At 45.9% G+C, this 27699-nt stretch overlaps 1 protein-coding gene across 2 annotated transcripts in view; it reads right to left on the reverse strand.

Annotated features, from left to right (window-relative positions):
• Positions 1 to 27699, reverse strand: part of ERBB4 (erb-b2 receptor tyrosine kinase 4) — a 1557095-nt gene that overhangs the window by 859720 nt on the left and 669676 nt on the right. The gene's annotated exons all lie outside the window — the stretch shown is intronic.

A 27699-nucleotide genomic window follows, 5' to 3' on the forward strand; every position in this document is an offset into this window, starting at 1 on the left:
AGATTTTATAATAGGATCCTGGAGTTTCGTAGATAACTTTTGGGCCCGTGGGAAGGTATGGATACTATAAGCTGCACTGAATTGTTAGTACTGCCAAAATTATTGGAAATAAACTAGTTTGGAAAGGTTAACTATAAAACATGTTTACAATTCAGAGTCAGTGGTTGCTTTCAAAACTTTTTATGTCTTAGAAAAACTATGGGGTCAGCTCATTTAGCCTGGCAGTGCACATTCCAGTCTTAATGAAGGGGCTCGCTGGAGTACAATATACCTAAATTAGAGATAAACTAACCAGGTAAAATTTGAATTTGCTCGGATTTTCACCAGTAATTCAATCCACAGACATGTTATTCTCCTTTAATTGAATGTCTCCTAATATACTCTGGGGTCTCCCTAGACATCAGAGCATAATAAACCTAAGATGTAAAAAAAAAAAATCCTTATACTAACTTCACCGCTCACCTCTCTGCTACTCGCCATCATCTGTCCGATGCTCGCCCTATCTTTTGATCTCTGCCGCTCTTGCTGAAATCCCCGTGCAAACATGCGAAAGGTCACAACGTCATGACACTTTCTTAAAAAATCATTTTTCAAAACTAATGAGCTTTTTTCTTGTTCATCAGATGTTTGCCAACCTTTTTAGGCAGACTGATAATCAGGAAATGCTAATTTCCAATTATCATCCTGTCTAAATATTTCATAGTTTGATAGTTTGAATTTAAAAAAGACCCAAGTCAATCGAGTTCAACCTACAACCTAACGTGTTCAACCAGAGGAAGGCAAAACCACTAATGGTAATTACCCCATATTAGGGGAAAAATACTTTCCAAACTACACATGTAGTAATCAGATTAGTTCCCCGAATCAAATGTGAACAGGTTACTAGGATGCAACAAGCAGATAGAGATGAGGCGGAAGTAACCAACTAAGATATTTATTTTTCTAACACAGAAATTGTTACGGATCCGGGTGGTGGAACCTCTGTGCTGCGGTGCAAGGAGGGGCCAGAGGGGCGTGACTAAGTATCAACTCGGTCCGACCAAGGTCGCACGGCGGCTCAGTCGACTCCGTGAACCAGGGAGAAACCGAGTAGAGGGACCAGGTGCCACTCTGGGACCGACATTGTATGAGAGCAGGTGACTCCCACGGGTCAGAAGGCAGGAACTGACCAGTACAGCGGATGAGCGTCGGCTGGCAGGCTGACGAGTGGTCCGGGTAGACAAGCAGGTTGATTAGGCAAATAGTCAGGGGAGTGTTCCGGGTAGGCAAGCTGGCGGCACAACAGATAGCTGGCTGGTGCTTCCAGGTAAGCTGGCTGGCAGGCACGGCAGGTAACAGGCGGGTACTACCAGGTATGCAGGCAGGCATGGCAGGTAACAGGCAGGTGCTTCCAGGTAAGCAGGTGGGCAGAGCTCATAGACAGACTGGCGGACTGGACTGTAGACAGACTGTCGGGCTGAAGAGAAGACAGGCTAGCGGACTGAGCAGAAGATCAGACTGGCGAACAGGACTGACTTGCAGAGGTCCCGGCGGCTGAAGCAAAGTAAGAATCACAAAGCAACAACCTTGCACGGGCACCTCCATATTGGAGGATGTGCCGCTTATAGGGAAAGCCCTCTGGTGATTGGCCGGGGACTTTTTAGGACGGTGCATTTGGCCCCTTTAAGAGGGAGGGAGCGTGCGTGCGCCCTAAGCATAGGGCCAGGGAAGCTGCGTGCACCCGCAGCAGTTGCAGGGAAGCCGGAAGACGCTGGAGTAGGACCGCGGCAGTAAGGGGGACGGCGTCTCTGCCTGGCAGGAGGCAGAGACGCCGATGCTACAGAAATGAAGGTGTAAATTTTGCTAACAGTCATTCATTCGGGTAGAGGGTGTCAAGTCACAAAAAATTGCAGTAATGGCAATAACAACAATTTAACAGTTTCAATAACTTATTCTCTATTCTATCTATCTCTCAGTATGAACGCGCTGTTCTTCTGCTCTAACTTTCACAGGCATCACTCACAACGATAAGTCCATCACTACAATAAGTCCATCAAGCATTCTTGATTATTATACTGGCACTAACGGGGGTCACCGGTATTTCCCACTAAGCCGCAGGTCTTTAGAAGTCAGATACTCAATACTCTATGTGTGTTCCTCGTACTGACTGGCCCCGATCGATTCCACTGCACGGCGCTGGCCCACACCCTGTACCGAGTATCTATACTGGAAGTAATGGCCCAGTTCTCTCTCATCTCTTGGTCACCATGGCTGATGTCAGGTCCCATATGATGATCAGAGTTTGACCTTCGGTGCTTTACCTGCGGCGTCCAGTTATCAGATCTCAACTGGTGAAGACTGGTCTTTGGGTCTTGACCGGCGTTGTCTGGTCTTCGGTGCTTGACTCATTATGTCCAGCTAGTCTCGGTCCCCAGCCACTTCTCGGTAGCTCTGCCTCTACATTGCACCGCTCACACATCCTTCCTCTCTCACTGGTTGGCGCCAACTGCCTTCCCGCCTTGTCGTTCCACCCTTTTATATTTTATAACTGCGCCACAGCTACCACCTGACCTTCTGCTCTCTTCAAATTCATCCCCTCAGAAGCGCATCCTTCATCTTCCAGTTCGACCTTACCCAGCTTGCTCAGTAGATGGCAACATTTAGTCACAAGGGCCTTCGATGAACCGTATCTTCAACTCCTCACTAGAGATGAGCGTTGTTCTACTCGAACTGTTCGCCAATCTCAAATTCGAGCTGTTTTGGGCGGTGTTCGAGCCGTTCGGCGAACACGAACAATTTGAGAAAAATTCGGCTGTTCGAGGTTATGTTCGATAACTGTTCGTGCACCAAAATCATAACTGGATTTTTTCTCAGTAATGATGAAAATTAATGTTAATACGCAGTTTGAGTGTACAGCGGGGTGGGGGGAGGGGCAGGGGATGGATCTCTGCAGGAACAATGAAGATCTCCATTTTTTTTTCTCTTTCCCGCATTTGCAGTGGGGAGGTGCAATCTGTCAGCCTATCAGCAGCGCACACACGGAGCGAAGTGCTTTTTTTCACACAAGCAAGGGCATGTGTCATTGGCAGTGTATGTCACATGTCCTTGCCCTATAAGACCAAGCCATTTTCCCCGTCGCCACCATTTTCTCACTGCTGCAGCTGCGTGTTAGACGGCACCGCTGTTGCTGTGTGAGCTATACCTTGTTAATTTCAAGCCAATTTTCGCACAAATATACAGATAGCTTGGGAGTAGGGAATAGTTGTGATTGCAGTCCTTTTAAGGACTAGGTTACAGCATTTCCTACGACTTTTATCAGGGAGGTCTGTGCTCTTAAATAGATAGGTTGTGGGAGTAAAGACTAATTGTAATTGGAGTCCTTTTCAGGACTAGGTTACATGAGTTCCTATCAGTTTTTGCCAGGCAGGTCTGTGCCAGTGCTGTGCAAGTTTTTTTCACAGCATTTGGCTGAATCTAGCAAAGCTAATCCTTTTTGGCCTATTGCAGAGTGTGTTAGTCAGTGGAGTAGCCTATCTGTGTTGCAAGATATAACACCTGTGTATAGAATACCAATTTTTTTACTGCACCTAGTGAAGTAAAATCTTTTGGGCATAGCATCATTCTATTAGTCCATCTATACTGACCTCCATCAGGTTGCAAACTGAATATAATTTTTTTCTGCATCTAGCTCTGAAAAAATATTTGGGCTTCTAGCGGTGTGTGGGACTTGGTCTATTAGTCCATCTATACTGACCTCCATCAGGTTGCAAATTAAAAATAATTTTTTTCTGCATCTAGCTCTGAAAAAATATTTGGGCTTCTAGCGGTGTGTGGGACTTGGTCTATTAGTCCATCTATACTGACCTCCATCAGGTTGCAAATTAAAAATAATTTTTTTCTGCATCTAGCTCTGAAAAAATATTTGGGCTTCTAGCAGTGTGTGGGACTTGGTCTATTAGTCCATCTATACTGACCTCCATCAGGTTGCAAATTAAAAATAATTTTTTTCTGCATCTAGCTCTGAAAAAATATTTGGGCTTCTAGCAGTGTGTGGGACTTGGTCTATTAGTCCATCTATACTGACCTCCATCAGGTTGCAAATTAAAAATAATTTTTTTCTGCATCTAGCTCTGAAAAAATATTTGGGCTTCTAGCAGTGTGTGGGACTTGGTCTATTAGTCCATCTATACTGACCTCCATCAGGTTGCAAATTAAAAATAATTTTTTTCTTCATTTAGCTCTGAAAAAATATTTGGGCTTCTAGCAGTGTGTGGGACTTGTTCTATTAGTCATTCTATACTGACCTCCATCAGGTTGCAAATTGAATATAATTTTTTTCTGCATCTAACTCTGAAAAAATAGTTGGGCTTCTAGCGGTGTGTGGGACTTGGTCTATTAGTCCATCTATATTGACCTCCATCAGGTTGCAAATTAAAAATAATTTTTTTCTGCATCTAGCTCTGAAAAAATATTTGGACTTCTAGCAGTGTGTGGGACTTGGTCTATTAGTCCATCTATACTGACCTCCATCAGGTTGCAAATTAAAAATAATTTTTTTCTGCATCTAGCTCTGAAAAAATATTTGGGCTTCTAGCGGTGTGTGGGACTTGGTCTATTAGTCCATCTATACTGACCTCCATCAGGTTGCAAATTAAAAATAATTTTTTTCTGCATCTAGCTCTGAAAAAATATTTGGGCTTCTAGCAGTGTGTGGGACTTGGTCTATTAGTCCATCTATACTGACCTCCATCAGGTTGCAAATTAAAAATAATTTTTTTCTGCATCTAGCTCTGAAAAAATATTTGGGCTTCTAGCGGTGTGTGGGACTTGGTCTATTAGTCCATCTATACTGACCTCCATCAGGTTGCAAATTAAAAATAATTTTTTTCTGCATCTAGCTCTGAAAAAATATTTGGGCTTCTAGCAGTGTGTGGGACTTGGTCTATTAGTCCATCTATACTGACCTCCATCAGGTTGCAAATTAAAAATAATTTTTTTCTTCATTTAGCTCTGAAAAAATATTTGGGCTTCTAGCAGTGTGTGGGACTTGTTCTATTAGTCCTTCTATACTGACCTCCAGCAGGTTGCAAATTGAATATAATTTTTTTCTGCATCTAGCTCTGAAAAAATAGTTGGGCTTCTAGCGGTGTGTGGGACTTGGTCTATTAGTCCATCTATACTGACCTCCATCAGGTTGCAAATTAAAAATAATTTTTTTCTGCATCTAGCTCTGAAAAAATATTTGGGCTTCTAGCAGTGTGTGGGACTTGGTCTATTAGTCCATCTATACTGACCTCCATCAGGTTGCAAATTCAAAATAATTTTTTTCTGCATCTAACCCAGCCAATAGTTTTGGCCTAATACCACAGTTTGGCCACTCAGCTCTGCTCGGTTACCATCCATTGTTTTTTTGTGCAAACAACTCCAGAGTTGTGAATTAGTTAACCACCAAAATGAGTGGAAAAAGGCCTGCTGCTGGTGGAAAGGGGAATAGGCGTGTTGGGAAGGGGAAAAAAGGTTGTGTCCGTGGGGTAGGTGTTAAAGCAACAGTAACATCTGCAGAAGAAAGACCATCTTCCAGCCAAACTAAAATGTCTACTTCTTTTAGCGGACAATGTGATAAGATCCCTTTCTTACGGCCACGCCAATCGCTACAAATTCCAGATGAGGCACAAAAACAGCAGGTGCTTCAACGGATATCAAGTGCTCCTTTAAGTGGGCTCTCCTCCACATCAACTTCAACATCACAAATACTCCAGTCCTCAAAGGTGTCACCCAAATTGCACTTGCTTCCTCACAGCTCCCAAATCTCCAGCTGCCCGTCTGAGTATGAGGTAGAACAGATGGTTGAGTCTGCAGAGCTGTTTACTCATACTATAGCCTGGGAATCAGAGGTCGACTCCAGCGCTTCTGTGAATCCAGACGAGGAAATGATCTGCACTGATGCCCAGAATCTTTATGAGTCGGATCCAGGACCAGACGCAGAAGGTTCTGACCATAATGTAGACCCTCATTCCCAAACTGTAACTCCTGTTGGTGGAGACAATGAGGAAGACGATGATAAGACTCAAATACCTGATTGGAGCGACAACTTTAGTTTTTTGTCAGGGCAGGAACAGGTTGGCTCTGAGGACGACGGGTGTGATAACGCACAGGGTGATGATGATGAGGTCGGAGATCCCACTTACTGTCAACCCACAGTCAGCCAAGAGATGAGGTCAGCAGAGGAGGTGGAGGAAGATGCTAGTGACGACGAGGTCAGGTTGCGCCTTCCTGGACAGAGACGTAGTACTGGAAGCACGTCAACAACTGCATCCTCAAACACAACTCTGCCTCTCACCACAAGTCGTGGTGGCTCTTCAGGTCGCATGGGTGCTAAGCCTTGCATAGCCTGGGCATTTTTTCAGATCGATAAAGATGACCCAACTCGTGTTATCTGTAACATTTGTCAGCAAAAGCTAAGTAGAGGCCAAAAAATACATAGTTTGAGTACTTCATGCATGAACCGGCACATGGACATGAAGCATAAGTTGCAGTGGGAAGCTCAGTGTGCTACAATGCGGCCTAGCCGGCCGGACCAATCACCGTCTGCCATATCTTGTGCATCCGCGGCCTCTTCATCCTCTGTGACTGGGGGGACAGCAGTCACACCTGTTTTGGGGCGCAGACCTGCCACCTCTTTACCCGCAACAGCCAGCGTGATTGGCAGGTCATCATTTTCTTTGGAAGTGGTAACACCAGCTGGTGTTGAGCGCTGTCCGACATCGATAGCACCACCTTTGGATCAAGGCAACCTAACATGTCCGCCTGCATCTTCCTCACAGACCGGCAGTTTGCCGGGGACACCCTTATCAACCCCGTCTAAGCACAATAGCCAGCCCTCGGTCCCTCAGATGTGGACAAGTAAAAGACCATTTCCTCCTAGCCATGAGAAAGCTAAGAGGTTGAATTTCACCATCTGCAAGCTCTTGGCTACAGAAATGCTGCCTTTCCGCCTGGTGGACACAGAGGATTTTCGAGACCTTATGTCCGTCGCAGTGCCCCAGTACCAGATGCCCAGTCGGCACTACTTCTCAAAGAAAGGTGTGCCTGCGCTCCACCAGCATGTCGCACACAACATCACCGCTTCTTTGAGAAACTCTGTGTGTGACAGGGTGCATTTCACCACAGACACTTGGACGAGTAGGCATGGACAGGGGCGTTACATGTCGCTGACTGGGCACTGGGTAACTATGGTGACAGCAGGACAAGGGGCTGCTGTCCAAGTCTTGCCGTCCCCACGAGTTGTGCGTCAATCCTCTTTATGTCAAAGTTCCTCCACTGCTTCTGCCTCCTCAACCTCCTCTCGGTCTTCCACCTGCACCCAAAGCCTGTCTGGTCATGCCACAAGCTTTCTAACTGCGCAGAAGGGATCCTGCACACCTCCTTACTATGCTGGCAGTAGGGCTCAACGTCATCAGGCGGTTTTTACATTGAAATGTCTGGGAAATGTGAGTCACACAGCTGAGGAGTTGTGGTCAGCTCTGGAGAACCAATTTCATGAATGGTTGTCTCCACTGGACCTGAAACCAGGGAAGGCCGTGTGCGACAATGCTGCAAACCTGGGTGCGACCCTTCGCCGGGGCAATGTCACACACGTGCCTTGTATGGCTCACGTGTTGAACCTGGTTGTCCAGCAATTTTTAGCCCACTATCCCAGACTAGATGGCCTTCTGCAGAGGGCACGGTCGCTGTGTGCTCACTTCCGCCGTTCGCATCCCGCAGCTCAGCGACTTACATCTCTACAGAAGTCGTTGGGCCTGCCACTTCACCGGCTAAAATGCGATGTGCCTACCCGGTGGAATTCAACTCTGCACATGTTGCAGCGACTGTGGCAGCACCGACAAGCCCTGGTGCAATACGTTCTGACGTATAGCCTGGGCCAACGAGATTCAGAGGTGGGGCAAATCACGCTGGAGGAGTGGTCTCAGATCAGGGACCTATGCACCCTTCTGCACAGTTTTGAAATGGCGACGAAGATGTTTAGTGCTGACGATGCCATTATCAGCATGACTATTCCGGTGATTTACATGCTGGAGCACATGTTAAACAGAATTCGGAGTCAGGTGGTGGCACAAGAGGAGGTGGAGGAAGTAGAGGAGGAGGAGTTGTATGCGGAAGGGCTAACATCTGCAAGGTCCAGACGGTCGGCAGCACCAAGGCAGCAGGCATGTGAGGGTGGGGGAGATGGTTTTACCAGGGCGCATGGTAGCAGCCAAACTAGTGAGGAAGGTGCAGGAGCCCAGGAAGAAGTGGAGGACGAACTGATGGAAGACTCATCAGATGAGGGAGCCCTTGATCACATTTCTGTTGTGCGAGGTTGGGGGGAGAGGACAGAGGAAGGAAGCATGATTGTTACCTCGCCACCAACACAACAGGGACTTGGTGCTCCTGGATGCGCAACACACATGAGTGCCTTCTTGCTGCACTACCTGCAACATGACCCTCGAATTGTGAGAATTAGAAATAATCCTGACTACTGGGTTGCCACACTGTTAGATCCCCGGTACAAAAGTAAATTTGCAGAAATTATTCCTGCCATAGAAAGGGATGCACGCATGCAGGAGTATCAGCAGAGACTGTTGCAGAATCTTACATGTGCTTTTCCACAAAATACCAGTGGTGCACGTAGTGAATCTCACAGTTCCAACTTGCCAACCGTGGGACCGTCAAGTGTTCAGCACTCAAACCGTAACAGAACCACAGTATCTGCTGGTAACATTAATTTTGCGGAATCATTTCACCACTTTTTTAGCCCATCCTTTGCAAGGCCACAGGAGACAAGAAGTCTGACACATAGTCAACGCCTAGAGACGATGGTACAGGAGTATCTCCAAGTAAACATTGAAGCCACGACTGTGTCACTGGACCCTTGCTCTTTTTGGGCTTCCAATCTGGATAAATGGCCGGAGCTAGCCACTTACGCCTTGGAGATCTTGTCATGCCCCGCAGCCAGCGTTCTGTCTGAACGTGTGTTCAGCGCTGCTGGTGGTGTGCTGACAGATAAGCGCACGCGGCTCTCCACTGATAATGTAGACAGACTCACGTTCATAAAGATGAACAAATCATGGATCCGAAATGACTTTTCTACCCCTGTGTCATCCTGGGGAGAGTAAAAGCTTGATGATTGGTTAAAATCACCCTACCAACCGTTTTAAGCTTTCAAATTACTAATCATGTTTATCTGTATCTTGACTGGAAAATAATTTGGGCTTTGTAGCAGTGTGCAGCACTGATCCTATTAGGCCATCTATACTAAAGCTTCACCAGATTTAAAATTAAAAATAATTTTTAGCTGCATCTAGCCCGGAAAATAATTTTGGGGCTCCGAGATGCGCAAGGCACATAAGTGCCTTCTTGCTGCACTACCTGCAGCATGACCCTCATATTGTCAGAATTCGAAGTAATCATGACTACTGGGTTGCCACACTCTTAGATCCCCCAAACTTTTCGATCAACCTTTTCATTTTAATAAAGACCAAAAAAATGGTCATTTTTGAAATTATAAGCATTAGCAGGTTGTTAGAAACTGAAATCAAACAGTTTTCAACTCAAAACTTTATTCTAGGTGATGTTACATTTTCACATAGGACCCCTTGTTCGAAAGGAGCTTCTGAACTCTCTCGTCCATTGAATTTGTCAGGTTTTGGATGGTTTCTGCTTCAATTGTTTTGCATGAGGACAGAATACCCTCCCAGAGCTGTTGCTTAGATGTGAACTGCCTCCCGCCATCATAGACACTCCTTTTAATGATGCTCCAAAGGTTCTGAATGGGGTAGAGGTCAGGGGAGCATGGGGGTCACACCATAAGTTTGTCCCCTTTTATGCCCATATCAGCCAGAGATGCAGATGTTTTATGTGCAACATGAGATGGTGCATTATCATGCAGAAAAATGATCTTGCTGTGAAATACACGGTTCTTCTTCTTGAACCATGGCAGGAAGTGCTGTTTGAGAAAATCCACATACATTATGGAGTTCATCTTTAGCGCCTTCAGGGATCCTAAAGGGGCCGACAATCTCTCTCCCCATGATTCCAGCCCAAAACATTACTCCACCTCCTCCTTGTTGGCGCTGTAGCCGTGTTTGCGTGGGGTGTCCATCAACCAGCCATCCTCCACTCCATCCATCTGGACCATCGAGCGCTGCACGGCACTCATCCGTGAACAAAACAGTTTTGAAATCAGTCTTCATGTAATGTTTGGCCCACTGGAGCCGTTTCTGCTTGTGTGAAGTGGATAGAGGAGGTCGACAGGATGGCGCATGCACAGCTGCAAACCTCTGAAGGACCCTGCATCTTGTTGTTCGGGGGACGTTGGAGGCACAAGCAGCTTCAAAAACTTGTCTGCTGCTATGACAAGGCTTTTTTGCCGCTGCTCTTTCAACCTGACGTAATTGCCTGTAGGAAAGAGTCCTCAATTTGCCCTTATCAGCACGCACACGTGTGTACTGTGAATCAGCTACATACTTCTTGATTGCCAAGACACTTCATCCTGATCATCGCACAATGTTGATTGTAGTCATGCCTTGACCTAAACACTCCACAATTTGTTGCTTCTCAGCAGCCGACACATCCTTTTTCTTTCCCATTTTGGCAGAAAATGTAGGCTGCTTAATAATGTGAGAGAGCCTTCTTAAGTAGTCTTGCCTTTCATTGGACACACCTGCCAAACTAATTAGCACAGGTGTCTGCAATTGCTTACAGTGATATAAAGAGCCCTGACACACATCACCATCAATGAGTTTAACTGACAAACAAACAAATTCTTCCCTTATCACTCCTAAACACTTTTTGTATAATAATTTGGAACGCAGTGTACATGTGCTTTTCCACAAAACACCAGTGGTTCACGTAGTGAATCTTACAGTTCTAACTTGCCAACCGTGGTCTGTATGGAGTTGTTCAATAAAGGGCCCAAAATTAAGATAACATAGATGGGAGAGGTCTCTATGAATAGGAATTCCTAAGTATTTGATACCCTGTGAGGGCCAGGCAAAGGGAAAGTTGGACTGGATGGAATCCTATATGGATTTGGGGAGGGAGACATCGAGGGCCTCAGACTTCGCTGCATTGATTTTAAAATTTTACCATGTAACAAAGTGATCTATTTCAGCCATAACAGCATGGATGGATATATGTGATTGAGTGATATATACTAGGACATCATCAGCAAATAGAGAGCACTTGTACTCGGTGCCTCCCACCTCAATCCACCTAATATTGGGGTTATGGCGAATTGATGAGAGCAGGTGCTCCGTCACTAGGATGTATAAGAGAGGGGACAGAGGACATCACTGCCTTGTCCCATTGGTGATTGTGAAAGGTGATGAAAATGTTCTGATGCACCCCCTGGGCCTTGGGACACCCGGAGCCGGACCCTTTTTGGTGGATGCTGGTGGTTGTAGTCTTCGTGGCGGCGACCCAGTTCCGTGGCTCAGGGCGGTCAAACCAGTGGCGGAACTATTTATGTGGTTTTCATGTTTAAATGTCCGACTACGCCACCCGTGGATTGCGGTCAGAGTGAACCGCCGCTACAGGGCAGACCACTGAGGCTGGTGTTGTGGGTGCAGCAGAGCGTAGCATAACTCCCCACGGGAGGAGTATAGCCTCAGGGCAGTGTATGCGGAGGATGGGGGTGATGGTGCAGGGCAGCAGCAGTAACGACACGGAGTCAGTGATGCAGTTCAGGGCCTTTACTCACAGTTCTTATTATCCAGACCACGTCTGCAGGTAACGGCTGCCCACGTCGTACTGTGCTCACCAGGTGAGGGGCTCAGACAACTCCCAGATAACTTTGGAGCACTTCACAGGACCCCCTTTGTGTGTCCTTTGTCTGGCCTTTCTTACCAACACTTCTGTCCGGCTGCCTCGGGCCTCCTCTTGGTAAACTTGGCGCCAGTTTCCCTGACCCTATGTGGTGCCTTCCTAGCGGGTGTAGCGAGGGGCTGCGCCACATAAAATGTCAGAGCCTCCGGTTTCTAGCTGAGGGTCGTTTCCTGCCTCCACTAGTTCGGGGACCGGTCTCCCCCTTTGGCCTGACCCCTCCACGCAGGTGGATTCGGGCGTGCGGTGGCGACTCGCCCGTCCGCACCCCTGGGATCCCTTCATTCCTCGTTCCTGGAGCCTTTTCCGCTCCTCTTCCTTCCTTCTCCCTCTTCCAGGCCTGGGCCTCTGTTACTAGGCCCGCCTCCGGAGCAGAGCTCATGCAGAGCCCCTGCTCCCTGCCACTTCTGCTCAGACTTCTCTGCACTGAACTAAGATGGTGCCCACCTTTTATACTCCCTTCTCAATGCACCCAGGAACTGCTTCCTCCCTGCTCCTGCACTACAGGGTTCCCCTTCCTCAGTGTTCCCTCCCCCCACTCCAGCCAGGGACAGGGACTGTCGTGCCCATCTCAGGGGCATATTGGTCGCCCTGCCCCACGGCAATGTGGTGTAATGCATGCAGGTGTCGGGTCCTGATCCACACTCCATCCTTACCTGAGAGTGAGATATCACACCTCTGGGTGAGGTGCAATACGTCTGTAGCAACCGAGCCCTCAGGGTGCTACAGTTCCATTTATCTTCAGCCTAGGTGACGTATTGCGATACAGGGCCGTGATTTTGGCTATAAAAGGGTCCCCTAGACCCCTACCCCAAGCTTTTTAAGAGAATCATATATGGCGTGCCAGGAGACTCTATGGAATGCTTTCTCAGCATCCAACGAGAGTATCTAATTACAAATTTTTAACTGCATCTAGCCCAGGAAATACTTTGTGCCTAGTAGCAGTGTCTGCTAGTGAGCGGATTATCCCGGCTGTTAAGCAAGCTGCACCACCTGTAGTTTAGACACTTAATTTTTTCAAAGGAAATGCTTCGGGACCATGGGATACTTAGTGAAGAGCATCAGGAGGCACCCCAAGGCATAGGGGCTGGGACTGGCAGTAGGATGCCTTGCGGTGGACAGCCGAGCTCGATCCTTATAAAAGCTTTTTAACTGCAGCAGCTTTAGTGGACGCTACTGGAGCTGGAATTACCGCGGCTGCTGGCATGAGACTTGCCCTCCAATAGATCCTTGTAAATGGATTTAAAGTGTATTCATTCAAATTAGAGAGACAATTTAAATTAAAAAGCTTAGAGCTGCCTCCACCACAGGGGGGCTCGCTCGACCCACCAGCGGACAGGCACCAGTATTGGGAGAGGGGGGCTGGCCGTCAGGGTTCACCGCGGCTCTGGCACAAACCCGGCGACACGGAGGTGGCACGGGCAGGAGCGGACTGGCCGTGTCGGCTTCTCACTTTTTGGATTTTAGAAGGGCATGACATGCCTATATCTGTGTCTCCCCCTCCTTTTACTCCTCCACCTCTTTTATTTTCGCATGACTATATGTACTTGTCACTTTTTCATGTGTTAGTTATGTCTTCTGAGCAGTTTGTCAGCTTTTGGACACCTTTGAAGGTGTTTTCTATGTGTTTCTATGTGTTTTTGTTTGCCTGCCATTGGTTTTAACGGTGTTCGAAGGTGTTCGACGAACAGTTCGACGAACAATTCGGCGAACACACGGGTGTTCGACGAACCGAACCGAACTCGAACACTACGGGGGTGGCTCAACACTACTCCTCACCCCAACAACTCATAATCTGTAATTTTAGATTTAGCAAAAAAGGCATCCAGGCCCTCCTAGAACTTTTTTAGAGAATCAACCATTACATATTCATGTGGCAGAGAGCTCAATAATTTAACTACTTGCACAGTAAAGAATCACATTACCTCTACGGAACCACAAAGTGCTTAGTAGTGTTATGCCAATCCCACAGCACAAAACTGCAAATCTAATGCTTCGATCTATACCAGTGTAAGGAGATGGACATGCTGTCCATGTTTCCCTCTTGAAGAAACAAGTTTATTGCTGTAAATTGTTATATGATGCAATGTGAACTGTGATGTATAGTGTGACCTGTGATGTGCCTTAAAGCTGTTAGCAATACAGATAGCATGTGTAGTTTGACAATAGGGATAGTGAAAGTTAATGGTTGAGATTAGCCTAGAGTGGAAGGGGCTAAGTTGAAGAGAAAGTGATAATTTCCTGTTAGAATGTCAGATAGGGCCTTGAGTAGATAGCAAGTGAACCTAAAAGTCCAAGGTAAGCAGTGCTGCATTCTGAGTTGACCCTAAGTAAGAGGTGACCAAGAAAAGGGATAGCGATATCCAGAGCAGAAGTGACTAAGAGACAGGGTGACCTTCAGAAGGCGGGTCCTGGGAGAGAATACCTAACCACAAAACCCCGAGTTTATAATGCTTGAAGGAAATGGGCCTAAACAGGACTAGGTACATGAGACAAGTAAAGAATGCTGGGCGGGAGTTCCAGAGCATCCCTAATGCAGAGCCAATGTCAGTCAGGGCCAGGGGCGCGGTTACAGCGCCGCTCTGTATTCTCAGAGCAGTGACTGAACCTGCTCCGGCACTGCCCCCATGACTTCAACTGGAACGCTGAGGGGAATAAAGTTCACTTTCTCCCCGCAGTGTTCGGCTAAGTGCGGGCGCTGGGCTGGTTAGCCTGCAGATTAACCCTATGCTCCTTTCATGTGGTGTTGGTGCAGTGTGTTGGCCATTGTTGCTGTGGTTCTGTGCTTGTGGGGCGGCGCAGCCTGGAGACATGGGAACTCAGTCTTACAGTATGGGTGCAGTGAGGCACTAGGCCACCCGTCCTGCTGGTGCATTGTCGCTGCGGCGGTGGTTGGCGCATGGCACCACTCTTTTCAGGAAGGAAACTTTAGGACCCACTAAGAGGTTTGCCGTGACATGGCAGTGGGCTTCATACAGTCTGATCAGAATGTTAAACTAAGAACCTCATGTCCAGTTATATATATTTTTGCCGTGAGGCATTAGATCAAATGTATGATTTTTTCAAAGTGCGGTCCATGCTCATTTTTTGCATAACCCTATATCTGTAGGTTAATAGCATTTATTCTGGTGACAGGTTCCCTTTAAAGGGGTTTTTTACTAATCAGAATACCCCTTCTAAATCATTATGTTTCCCCCCAGTAAAATAATAATTTTTATTCTCACCCCCGCTGCCGGCGTCATTCCATTGGTGTCAGGACTGTCTCTCCCGGCGATCGTGGGACATTGTTATGCCACGCAATCCCTGTGGTCAATCAGCGCTTGCTTCACTGTACTCTCCTATGGATTGACATCCAAAGGAAGTGAGAGCAGCGGCTGCTCTCACCTCCTCCAGATGTCTTGATTTGTCCAAAGGAGGGATGAGCGAAGCTAGCACCGATTGGCTGCAGGGACATTGTTATGTAATGCCAGCCAGTGCCGCCAATGCTATAATGGTGCTAGTTCCAGAGGTAAGTATAGAAGTTATTATTTTACTGGGGACTGGGGGGAAAACATAGGGATTCAGAAGGGGTTGTTTGTTTAAGTCTCCTGACCTGAACTCAACAGCCATATATAAAGCTGCGTGCTGAGTTCAGGACAGGAGTAACTAAGATGGTCCGCACATTGGGGGTGTACTTAGACAATGAATGAATGTGCTCACCCTCTGTTGTATTGCCTTTCTTTTTAGCCCCCAAACTATTACAACTGGAGATTATCATTATTATGTAAATATTAATGGGTTTGAAGCTAACAGGCTTAGTTACAGTTAACCATTATATTCCTTCACAAAAAAATATTTGTTTAAAATCCTTGAAGAAGCCGGAGCCAATTTATCTTCTTTTTATGTCACAGCAAACATGTAAAGATCAATTCCTCTCCAAAAGCTTGTATAATCCTCTAGCAGAAAACACAATGTTTGCAGTGTAAATAGCATCTAAATTATTTCATGGTTGTTGTTTACAAGGTCATAAATGAGATTAGCACAAAATTAAAATAATTAAAATTAATATCCTGCTCCTTTCAATTGCTTTTCTTCTTTCCAATTTTCTTTCACCTGGCATCGAATAATAGATAACCTTCCCCGACTGTTGTTTGCAAATCTACCTTCATGATTCACGTTCCATGCGCACATCCTATTATAAATAACAGGGCACATCGGGAGCTCCTCCCTCCGCAGGATGTCTCCCCACTCCTGAAAGCAGCGCACAGTTAACTGCAATGCGATTCAGACCGGGGGAGAAATGTGGTTTGATATTTGTGATAATGGAGCAAATTTGTTTCAAAATATGTTTTCTTCCAATTCCCGGGAAACACACAGAGACGGATAAAGTTTCCGAAAACATCTAATTCTTCATCCAACTTCTTAAGAGGACGCAAAAAAGTATTAACCCTTTCTTTCCAAAACCTAAGCATCATTCCACGTTCTTGGCTACCCGTTAACTTCTCAAGGTTATTTATCAGATTGAAGCAAAACCACTATATAAAATAATAGGAAAAATAAAATAATAAATAAATAAAATAAATTGTGTCCTTCAATGTATACACAGAAGTATCAGTTACCCCTGGGGGATATGGAGTTTTTTTGGCCGCCTCATCATTTGTTATATTAGCCATTTTATATAGTATTCTCCAAATCTTCATAGTTCATGGACCTTATACTGTAGGCACTAAGGGCATTAGCTAATAAAAATCAAATCAAAAACTGCCCTGTGTGAACTTGCCATTAACGGGACTTGTTTTTGGAAGGCGACTACAATAACTTTAAACATTAAAAGTATATGATAATGGATTCGTCAGCTATTTTTTATCAGGAGAAGTAAATAGAAAATTCGAGCCTGGCTTCTTGTTTGACAGAAGCAGATCAGAAAAAGCAGCAGGCGATCCAGCCTAAAAAGCGTTGTCCAAAAATCTCCAACTCAGATGGGATTTGAAAGCATGACATAAAGCTAATCAGCAGCATTTGTGAGCGCTGAGTGCGAGGCTGATGTGGCTCTTCATCAGTTCTATTTATTAGCAAACAGAGAGAGGCAAAACAGACCGAAGAGAAGACGGGGGCAGAGCAAATCCACGTAAAATGTACTGGGGGCTTACATGGCAAAAACTGCTAAAAGGGCAATGGTTAAATAAAAGAAAAGTGAAAAACAAGTAAAAGACCATTCAAATAAAAATAACTGATAAAGTAATGGAATATAAGATAACTGTCCAAAGCTTCTACTCCAGCTATATTTAATACTTGGTATTAGCAACTAAATAGCGAAATTCATTCTTTCTACATAAGCAAGTTATGATTTTGACTTGACTTTAAAGCACAACTCCGACATTTTTTACTTTCATCTCTGAAGTGGTATCACTAATGTATGTTACCTTCATGTCGTAGAATATTTACCATGTCGTCTTCTACTGTTTTTGCACCGCTCTGGTCGTGTTCTGCTAATTGTGACCAGCCGGATCACTCAATTATTTACTGGGTGAATCGGAAGTCACTCCTCAACATAGCTTACATTGAGAGCTTATGATCTGACTTCCGGTCAGTCAGGAGCTGTGGTAACAAGATGGCAGAACAGAATCAGAGTGGTGCCAGGAGGTGCTGAAGATGACGGCTGCTAAATATTTTACTAATGGCAGGGAACAGACATTAGTGATACCACTCGGCAGTGAAATAAAAAAAAACGCTGGAGTGGTACTTTAAGATGCATCCAAGCAGGGGTGTAACAATCATGGTCGCAGAGGGTGCGACCATGACCGGATCTGTGCAGGAGGGGGGCCCACCAATGCCATTGCCTATTTAACCTGGATGGTTGTCTGTGAATGCACATTCAGCTGAAATGTATAGCGGAGCAGAGGCTCACCGGCTTCCTGCACTACAATACATGCAGCCAGACAATCAGAGGCCAGCAGCAGATATCAACTTGCCTATGACTGGTGACACATGACAGTGATGTCATGCGCTGCCCATCCTGGCATGCTGAAGTCAGCTCCCGGCTTCTGCTCTGCCTATAGAGGAGGGGACAGGGGAAGGTAAGAATAAGCATTTGTTTCTGTTTAAAATGTGCTGGAGAAGAATGGTAGGGGCCCAGGATGAGAGATATTATATTAGGAAGGGGCAAAGGATGGGGGGGCATTGTACCAGTATGGTGGACATTATATCAGGAAGGGCCCAGTATGGGTGACATTATTACTGGAAAAGGCCAGGATGAAACATTATTACTGAAAGTTGCCCAGGATGCAGGAAATTATTATAGGAAGGGCACAGAATAGGTGACATTATTAAATAAAGGGCCCAGGAAAGGGGACATTATTACAAGATGGAGAACATTATATCAGGAAAGGAAGGGGCCAAGGATGGGGGATATTATACCACAAAAGGGGCCCAGAATGAGGGACATTGCTATAGCATGGGGCTAGGATGGGGGACATTATTACTGAAAGGGGCCCAGGATGGAAAACATTATTCCTGGGAGGGGCCCAGGATGAGGGAAATTATTACAGGAAGGAGCCAGGATGGGGGGCATTATTGCATAAAAACACACATGTCTTTATAGGATCTAGAGTGCTACATCTGACCAACATGCAGGTGAAGGCTCGGGTCCAAATTTTGCACCTGGGCTCATTGGACTCTAGTTACGCCACTGCAACCAAGTACTTCTGCACATTGCTTCTATTTTTTTTCACCATAATTTTTCACCATACAGAGTCCAAATAGAGTAGTATAGAGATGTTTGAGAACTCTATCTTTGTCTCTGATTTCACTTATACACGTAAACACAGTTTTATTTTGTTATACAGGTCCAACAGCCCCATTGGGCTTTGCACGTATGGATTCTGTAATAGCCTGTATGGCAGTGCATAGAGGCTGTATAATATAATTCCAAAGGATCTGTACAGACTCTGTGCACCGCCATACAGGCACAGTGCCATTGTGGATTAGTCCTTAGAGGAATTGTGCACTGTGGACAATTCCTTGATGTTACAAAGTTCTCCTGAAAATAAATGGACCACAGCCGTCTCAATGCTGGGACCCTCAACGATCAAATCTAATCTGCAGCAAATATTCAATTTCCCTACAGCATCACCACAGGGGATTGAACCACTGCAAGGTGCCCCATGATGAACTACCCGTGCAACACATAAAAGTGTTTGGTCCTCGAGGGACAGGAGCTCTTTGTATGTCTGCTCTCTTCTGACAATGAAATTATATCAGAATCCCCAAAATATATTTGAAAAAAAGGTTTGTTTTTTTCAAAATAATATGTATAGCCAACATTAGGAATAAAAAGCGTTAAAACTAATATGGAAAAGAAGTTTTTTCATCATATACTTCCTGGGATGTTGGGAAAGAACAATTTTTATAACTACTGTTCATTTCATTACCCTAAAAATAAGTTACGGATGACACCGGCTCAAGAATACACAACGTGATAAGGGCTGATAAAAGGAAAGGTGAGATGGTGGTCCAAATATTCAGAAAAAAAGGAAAGATGGAGAATATAAGTCCCTGGATTTACATGTACTTTAGATATGTGTATGATTTTCCTTTGATTGTTCTTTAATTACTATTTAAAAGGATAGTAAAGAGAGAATGAGAGAATGAACGGAGAGAGAAGGGTGAAGAGTGCGGTGAAAGAAAAGTGATATTTATGTGGCCAGAACAAAATAATAAAACATCGCGACAAGACAAATTATTCACTTTAATCAATTTATTTCCTGTGTAGAGGGTGGCTTATGATGGAGTGTATGGCCGGTAGTCGGCTCTGAGTGGATATCTGTCCATGTCTTTCACAGTAAATTATTGCTTTCTCAGTGACTGCACAGCCGGGGATGCACAGAGCTGATAATGTCCCGCTATAGAGGATGAATGTCTGTATTAGATTGTGTACTGCACTGACAGGACAGATACCGCACAGGCCGCCTGCACCTCATACACACAAGAACAACATGATCATCATCAAAGCCCGGCGCCCGCTCAGCTGTGTAATATATCAGTCAATGCTAAGCATCTCTTCCACCGGACTTTTATTCTTGTATAACCTGATAATGCTGCGGTACAACTTCATTACTGGATATCAATACAAACAGAATTTATAGCCTGCCAGGCGCATCGCATAAACCACTTATATTGACCGCACCGACCCATCACTTTACAGGTCTGTCGGCTACTGAATCACCTGTCTGCACTTCATTTCTACAATGGACAATAGATATTATCAATTGAAAACGCTGTATAAGGGCTCCTGTTTTTCACGGATAGCACTCGTACCTATGATATTCTATGGGACTGTGTACATGTCCGATTTTTTCGTCAGTCCCAGTCATCCAGGGAAAAAATTGAAGACATGTCCAGTTTTGATCCGAGTTGTTGGATCAAAATCGGCAATTCAAGTCAATGGGTCTATGAAAGAAAACTGACCGCACTCGGATATCATTTCACAGACTGAAATAAAAGAGAAGGTGAAAAAAACTTTTTTTTTCTTTTTACACATATGTGAAAAATTGATGCCACTCTGATCCAAGTCTCATCAGAATAATCAGTTTGTTTTTCAAGTATGTAGAGAAATCAGTCGTGTGGAGCTAACCTTACAGGCCAGTGCATGAGCGATACTATAACTTATCCAAAAGTTTAAAAGTCTTCCCTTAAAGGAAGCAAAAATAGGAACATTTCTCTTGAAAAATGTTTTTGCACCGGACTATGGCAGGCCAATGGACTTATTCAAACCCCTTGCCGGCATGGCCAATTTCCAATTTGTCATTTTTGTTCTTTTCCTTCCTCTTTATCCAAGAAACCTAACTGTAGCGTCGGCGTCCCTGCCTCCTGCTAGGCAGGGACGCCGTTCCCCTCACCTCTCCGCTCCGTGCCCGGCGTCCTCCTCCCACTCTGCTGGCAGCGCACGCTGCTTCCCGGTCATTGTGCTTAGGGCGCGCGCGCTCCCTCTCTCTTAAAGGGGCCGCGCGTGCCGTCCTAAGGAGTCCCCGGCCAATGGCCGGAGGATCTCACCATATATAAGGCACCTCCTCCAAAATGGAGGTGCCCGAGTAATGTTGCTGCAAAGCCTTTCAACTCTGCTTCAGCACTCAGGTCCCGTTGCCAGCTTGTTTTCCAGTGCTGTCCACCTGCTTGCAATCCTGCGGTCCGACAGTCTGCCTACCAGCATCTGCCAGTCTGTCTATGGATCAGTCCGCCCGCGGACCAGGAAGCACCTGCCAGATACCTGCCTGATACCTGCCTGTTACCTGCCTGCCTGCCAGCCTGTCCAGAGACTCTTACCCGCTCACCTGGGAGCGCTCACCTGCTACCCGCCTGCTAGCCTACCTAGAGGCTTAGCCGTCACTTGCTGTGACCACCAGCCTGTCCAGAGACTCTTATCCTGCTGTCTCTTGCCGTGACCACCTGCCTGTCGAGAGACTCTTACCCTGCTGTCACTTGCCGTGACCTCCCGCCTGTCTAGAGACTCTTATCCTGCTGTCACTTGCCGTGACCTCCTGCCCTTCTACCCAGAGACTGTCCCTGTCACTTGACGTGACTGCCTGCCTGCTTTCCCTGGGAGCCACCCGCTTCCTTACAAGGACTGCCCCCTTTGTATAGTAGCTCAGAGGTTCCACCTCCCAGAGCCGTTACACTAACTTTTTTACATTTTCTATCCACATAGCCATATTGTTTTTTGCAGGACGAGTATTTTTGAATGACACCATTCATTTTACCACCTAACATGCAGGAAAATGGGAAATAAATCCCAATTTGTGGTGAAAATGTGAAGATAAATGCAATTCTGACATGGCATTCTGGCAGTTGTTTTTATGACGTACATGTTTAGTAAAAATGACTTGGCATCATAATTGTCTAGGTCGTTACAATTACGACGATATCAAACGTTTCTGTTTTTTTATCATTATTGTGGGGGAAAAAAAATTGGAGACTTGTTAAAAATTTTTTTTTGCTTGTGACATCATTTTCCATGAACCGCAAAGTTTTAATTTTTCTGCTGATAGAGCTATCTTAGGGCTCGTACTTTTGAGGAACAAGGTGACCATTCTTATTGTTATCATTTATGGATAGAAATCACCATTTAATCGCTTCTTTCTGCATTTTTTTTACTGCGACCAAAAAAAATGTTGTAATTTTTAACTTCTTGTGTTTGCAGATTAAGTTAATTAATTTTATATTTTGATGGATTGCACTTTAATGGATACGGTAATGCCACATATGTGTATTTTCTTACTATCTTTATTTTTAATGGGGGAAAAGTGGAGTGATTGAAATTTTAATGTTTTTTTACATTTTTTCATATTTGTAAACATTTTTTTTACTTTTTAGTGTTTGTTAGTCTCGCATGAACCTGCGATTGTATGATTGCTTCTACTATATCAAGCAATAACACAGTATTGCTGTGTATAGTTAAAATCATGGTGTCTTTCAGAGTCCAGGCATGGGCAGGATTTCAACGAAGCTCCGCAATGGCAGGCATGGAGGTCATCAACAGACCCCTGGATGGCACAGCAATCCATTGTTGCCACACGTTTACGTCACGGGGGGGCGATCGGAGCATAGATTGACATGCCCCCATGCCTTTTAATGCTGCTGTCACAGATTGATAACAGTCATGGGCATTGCTCTGCATCACACCCAGATGTTAGATGTGTCACAGCCATAATCTGGTATGGTTCAGGCTCAGCCTGTGAGCCCGCTCCATACACCTGCTCCCGACTTATGCCCTACATGTACAGCAGAGGTCGAGAAGGGGTTAAAAATAAAATTGTTCCAATTAATTTTTTCATTGGAGGGAGTACAGTGATGGGAGCAGATATCTTTGTATTTTATTCAGTTTTGGAAACATCACATCATATTCAAATATAAAAATCACAAAAGACATCTTTATTTAAACCCCTTCAACCCTCCATCAGTCCAAAAAAAAAGACTGATGCTTCCCTAGTTCATTTGCTCATAGTCCATTATCTTATTCACCGTATTTTCCCATTCCTTTATTGTTGGCACCATCATTAGAAGTTGACCTTTTGCCTTTGTGTCCTCTTATCTCCCATCTTTATTATGTTTCCTGGTGCTGTCGCCCTTTTCCCTATATTCTGTTCTCTTGTTTCCAATATCTCACAATAGTCTTTCAACTGTTATTATTTATACTGAAAAAAAATTATCGCCACTCAGTGATTGGCCCATAAGAGTTTAGGACCACAATGCAAATAATAGACCCTCAAATTCATAAAGGCTTCTAAAATAAAATCATAATAAAGCCATTGAGGTATAGCTATCAATTCTCAATCAAGTAAAACGGTCTTCGGCGCCATGCCACTTTTTGATAAATAAATTAGTGACTCTTCTGTGAACGTCTACGGTATAAAAACTAGGAATATGATGGTGCTCAGCTAATGAATGGTATGCAAATCATGTCTGAGAAGAAGGTGAGCAAATTGTCTCTTCAGAGAAGAAGAAACGCGGCACTCACCGTTTCCTAAAATAAGTCCTTTATTCCAATGTCTGGGACATAAGATCGGCGTGCTGGTGGTGCGGGGAGAATCAGAGGACAACGGTCATTTCGCGTTTAGCACAACGCTTGTACGGGTCCAGCCTTGCACTGAGTAAGGTTGCGCCCATCTAGTTGGAATGTGCCAGGGAGTATACTACTACGTACTTGCGGTCACATGATGGCCATTCCTAGCGCCTGCACTGTGGGATCCTCACAGCTTGCAGTGCTCACGACAGAGTCACATAAAGTAACTGCAGACTTGTAGTTTAAGACCGAACAACCCCTATAAGGATGTACAAGGCCACTGCGTTCAAAGTCTGAGGTGCCACTTCATTAAGTCTATGGGTCTACCAGAGACAGAGCTCAGTTGCTTTCATCAGTTCCATAGTCATCTAATAAAGTAGCAGAGCAAATGCTCAATTCAAACTTGTTTTCATTGCGATTCTGGAGTAAGGAATTATGGGGAACTCAGAACTAGTGTTGAGCCACCCCCGTAGTGTTCGAGTTCGGTTCGGTTCGTCGAACATCCGTGTGTTCGCCGAACTGTTCGTCGAACTGTTCGTCGAACACCTTCGAACACCGTTAAAACCAATGGCAGGCAAACAAAAACACATAGAAACACATAGAAAACACCTTCAAAGGTGTCCAAAAGCTGACAAACTGCTCAGAAGACATAACTAACACATGGAAAAGTGACAAGTACATATAGTCATGCGAAAATAAAAGAGGTGGAGGAGTAAAAGGAGGGGGAGACACAGATATAGGCATGTCATGCCCTTCTAAAATCCAAAAAGTGAGAAGCCGACACGGCCAGTCCGCTCCTGCCCGTGCCACCTCCGTGTCGCCGGGTTTGTGCCACAGCCGCGGTGAACCCTGACGGCCAGCCCCCCTCTCCCAATACTGGTGCCTGTCCGCTGGTGGGTCGAGCCAGCCCCCTTGTGGTGGAGGCAGCTCTAAGCTTTTTAATTTAAATTGTCTCTCTAATTTGAATGAATACACTTTAAATCCATTTACAAGGATCTATTGGAGGGCAAGTCTCATGCCAGCAGCCGCGGTAATTCCAGCTCCAGTAGCGTCCACTAAAGCTGCTGCAGTTAAAAAGCTTTTATAAGGATCGAGCTCGGCTGTCCACCGCAAGGCATCCTACTGCCAGTCCCAGCCCCTATGCCTTGGGGTGCCTCCTGATGCTCTTCACTAAGTATCCCATGGTCCCGAAGCATTTCCTTTGAAAAAATTAAGTGTCTAAACTACAGGTGGTGCAGCTTGCTTAACAGCCGGGATAATCCGCTCACTAGCAGACACTGCTACTAGGCACAAAGTATTTCCTGGGCTAGATGCAGTTAAAAATTTGTAATTAGATACTCTCGTTGGATGCTGAGAAAGCATTCCATAGAGTCTCCTGGCACGCCATATATGATTCTCTTAAAAAGCTTGGGGTAGGGGTCTAGGGGACCCTTTTATAGCCAAAATCACGGCCCTGTATCGCAATACGTCACCTAGGCTGAAGATAAATGGAACTGTAGCACCCTGAGGGCTCGGTTGCTAAAGACGTATTGCACCTCACCCAGAGGTGTGATATCTCACTCTCAGGTAAGGATGGAGTGTGGATCAGGACCCGACACCTGCATGCATTACACCACATTGCCGTGGGGCAGGGCGACCAATATGCCCCTGAGATGGGCACGACAGTCCCTGTCCTCCCTGGCTGGAGTGGGGGGAGGGAACACTGAGGAAGGGGAACCCTGTAGTGCAGGAGCAGGGAGGAAGCAGTTCCTGGGTGCATTGAGAAGGGAGTATAAAAGGTGGGCACCATCTTAGTTCAGTGCAGAGAAGTCTGAGCAGAAGTGGCAGGGAGCAGGGGCTCTGCATGAGCTCTGCTCCGGAGGCGGGCCTAGTAACAGAGGCCCAGGCCTGGAAGAGGGAGAAGGAAGGAAGAGGAGCGGAGAAGGCTCCAGGAACGAGGAATGAAGGGATCCCAGGGGTGCGGACTGGCGAGTCGCCACCGCACGCCCGAATCCACCTGCGTGGAGGGGTCAGGCCAAAGGGGGAGACCGGTCCCCGAACTAGTGGAGGCAGGAAACGACCCTCAGATAGAAACCGGAGGCTCTGACATTTTATGTGGCGCAGCCCCTCGCTACACCCGCTAGGAAGGCACCACATAGGGTCAGGGAAACTGGCGCCAAGTTTACCAAGAGGAGGCCCGAGGCAGCCGGACAGAAGTGTTGGTAAGAAAGGCCAGACAAAGGACACACAAAGGGGGTCCTGTGAAGTGCTCCAAAGTTATCTGGGAGTTGTCTGAGCCCCTCACCTGGTGAGCACAGTACGACGTGGGCAGCCGTTACCTGCAGACGTGGTCTGGATAATAAGAACTGTGAGTAAAGGCCCTGAACTGCATCACTGACTCCGTGTCGTTACTGCTGCTGCCCTGCACCATCACCCCCATCCTCCGCATACACTGCCCTGAGGCTATACTCCTCCCGTGGGGAGTTATGCTACGCTCTGCTGCACCCACAACACCAGCCTCAGTGGTCTGCCCTGTAGCGGCGGTTCACTCTGACCGCAATCCACGGGTGGCGTAGTCGGACATTTAAACATGAAAACCACATAAATAGTTCCGCCACTGGTTTGACCGCCCTGAGCCACGGAACCGGGTCGCCGCCACGAAGACTACAACCACCAGCATCCACCAAAAAGGGTCCGGCTCCGGGTGTCCCAAGGCCCAGGGGGTGCGTCAGAACATTTTCATCACCTTTCACAATCACCAATGGGACAAGGCAGTGATGTCCTCTGTCCCCTCTCTTATACATCCTAGTGACGGAGCACCTGCTCTCATCAATTCGCCATAACCCCAATATTAGGTGGATTGAGGTGGGAGGCACCGAGTACAAGTGCTCTCTATTTGCTGATGATGTCCTAGTATATATCACTCAATCACATATATCCATCCATGCTGTTATGGCTGAAATAGATCACTTTGTTACATGGTAAAATTTTAAAATCAATGCAGCGAAGTCTGAGGCCCTCGATGTCTCCCTCCCCAAATCCATATAGGATTCCATCCAGTCCAACTTTCCCTTTGCCTGGCCCTCACAGGGTATCAAATACTTAGGAATTCCTATTCATAGAGACCTCTCCCATCTATGTTATCTTAATTTTGGGCCCTTTATTGAACAACTCCATACAGACCACGGTTGGCAAGTTAGAACTGTAAGATTCACTACGTGAACCACTGGTGTTTTGTGGAAAAGCACATGTACACTGCGTTCCAAATTATTATACAAAAAGTGTTTAGGAGTGATAAGGGAAGAATTTGTTTGTTTGTCAGTTAAACTCATTGATGGTGATGTGTGTCAGGGCTCTTTATATCACTGTAAGCAATTGCAGACACCTGTGCTAATTAGTTTGGCAGGTGTGTCCAATGAAAGGCAAGACTACTTAAGAAGGCTCTCTCACATTATTAAGCAGCCTACATTTTCTGCCAAAATGGGAAAGAAAAAGGATGTGTCGGCTGCTGAGAAGCAACAAATTGTGGAGTGTTTAGGTCAAGGCATGACTACAATCAACATTGTGCGATGATCAGGATGAAGTGTCTTGGCAATCAAGAAGTATGTAGCTGATTCACAGTACACACGTGTGCGTGCTGATAAGGGCAAATTGAGGACTCTTTCCTACAGGCAATTACGTCAGGTTGAAAGAGCAGCGGCAAAAAAGCCTTGTCATAGCAGCAGACAAGTTTTTGAAGCTGCTTGTGCCTCCAACGTCCCCCGAACAACAAGATGCAGGGTCCTTCAGAGGTTTGCAGCTGTGCATGCGCCATCCTGTCGACCTCCTCTATCCACTTCACACAAGCAGAAACGGCTCCAGTGGGCCAAACATTACATGAAGACTGATTTCAAAACTGTTTTGTTCACGGATGAGTGCCGTGCAGCGCTCGATGGTCCAGATGGATGGAGTGGAGGATGGCTGGTTGATGGACACCCCACGCAAACACGGCTACAGCGCCAACAAGGAGGAGGTGGAGTAATGTTTTGGGCTGGAATCATGGGGAGAGAGATTGTCGGCCCCTTTAGGATCCCTGAAGGCGCTAAAGATGAACTCCATAATGTATGTGGATTTTCTCAAACAGCACTTCCTGCCATGGTTCAAGAAGAAGAACCGTGTATTTCACAGCAAGATCATTTTTCTGCATGATAATGCACCATCTCATGCTGCACATAAAACATCTGCATCTCTGGCTGATATGGGCATAAAAGGGGACAAACTTATGGTGTGACCCCCATGCTCCCCTGACCTCTACCCCATTCAGAACCTTTGGAGCATCATTAAAAGGAGTGTCTATGATGGCG

This window comes from Phyllobates terribilis, unplaced genomic scaffold (assembly GCF_046119375.1).
Source record: "Phyllobates terribilis strain yellow unplaced genomic scaffold, ASM4611937v1 Scaffold_9__5_contigs__length_417890890, whole genome shotgun sequence".
Taxonomy (NCBI): domain Eukaryota; kingdom Metazoa; phylum Chordata; class Amphibia; order Anura; family Dendrobatidae; genus Phyllobates; species Phyllobates terribilis.